This window comes from Pteropus vampyrus, unplaced genomic scaffold (assembly GCF_000151845.1).
Source record: "Pteropus vampyrus isolate Shadow unplaced genomic scaffold, Pvam_2.0 Scaffold157, whole genome shotgun sequence".
Taxonomy (NCBI): domain Eukaryota; kingdom Metazoa; phylum Chordata; class Mammalia; order Chiroptera; family Pteropodidae; genus Pteropus; species Pteropus vampyrus.
In genome coordinates, this window is record NW_011888938.1 from 1,499,279 (window position 1) to 1,500,628 (window position 1,350).

The window sequence follows — 1,350 nt, forward strand, 5'->3', positions numbered from 1 at the left end:
TCTGGGCCTGTCCGGTTTTGCAGTCGGCTGCAGGGCGTGCGTTTCGGCTGGAATCAAACAGACGTGAGGCTGTGTCCCTGTCCGTACACCAGCGCGGCTCGATGCTGGGGATGTTACCTGTGGTCACGCGCTTACGGTGGCCCCTGCTGGATAGGGGTCCCGTTTTCCCTTTGCGGGTGGAGAGCGTGCTCGTCGCCGGCCAGTGTTTACTCACGACCCCTCTGTGTTTGTTGGCTGGCCGTCTTCCATGGGGGACAGTGCCATCGAGTCCCTTCGTGTATCGCTGTTATTTATTTAGTATTTGTGTAGAGGTCGTCACCCTAAAGCACGTTTCCGATTGTCTGGTTCGGCAAAACAGCCGATCCCACAGCCTCTGCTCCGCGGCCTGGCAGGGGGCTCTCTGCTTCTGGCGGGGGGCGGCGCGCGGAGGCCAGGACCGCGGCGTGAGGCTCATTCGTTGCAGCTGGGGGCCCTGCGCTCAGACCTGCTCACAGTCAGCGCGAGAGTTTACACGTATGTGAGCATCGAGAGCCTCACGCGGCACCCACGGGGGCTTCCTCGCCTCCTCTCTCCCTCTCGTCTGCTTTTGTCCTTCGGCAGTCGAGATCCTGACTGTCCTGGTTTCTCAGTAAAGGCTCGACTTCTGTGTCCATGTGGCATCGCTGTCAACGAGCCGGGACGTGGGGCTCGGGGTTCTGCGCCGTGCCCCGTGCACTCTCCCGAGGCTCCACCGCGGCGATGACCCGCACACCTTCGCTCCCGCGCCGTGGCGTCTGTCCCCTCTGTCGCCGGCCGGAGCTGTGCCTTCTGCTGGCCTCTGTGCCTCTTCCTCGGCCCCTCTGCTCACGCGGCGCTGCCACCCCCTCGTATCTGCGTGTCATCGATCTTTCGGGATTTGCCCCTCACAGTCGCCGCGCCTCGGCTGCTGTCCGCATGTTCATGTGCCGTTCAGAGTCCATCTGTCAGATTCCACACAGATTCCTGCTGGCGCGTGGCTGGGATTTCACTGACGTCGTAGATGAGTCTGGGGTGAACCCGATATCTTTATGATGTGGGCGTATCCGTCCGTTTACATCTCGTTCAGTTTTCCATGGGGATATTTTGTAGTTGTCTGCACATCTTTTGTTAGGTTTATTTCTAGAAATTCGTTTTTTGTTCTCATCTACATGTAATTTAAATTCTTTTTTTTTTTTAATTTTGCCAGTATAGAGGGACAAACTGGATTATTTTTAAAAACCTGGCCTCCTAGATAACTTATTTATTGTAATAGTCTACCTGCAGATTCTTTTGGATTTCCTCGTACGCAATCGTGTCATTTGGTAAAAATGACAGTTTTTATTTCTTTATTCC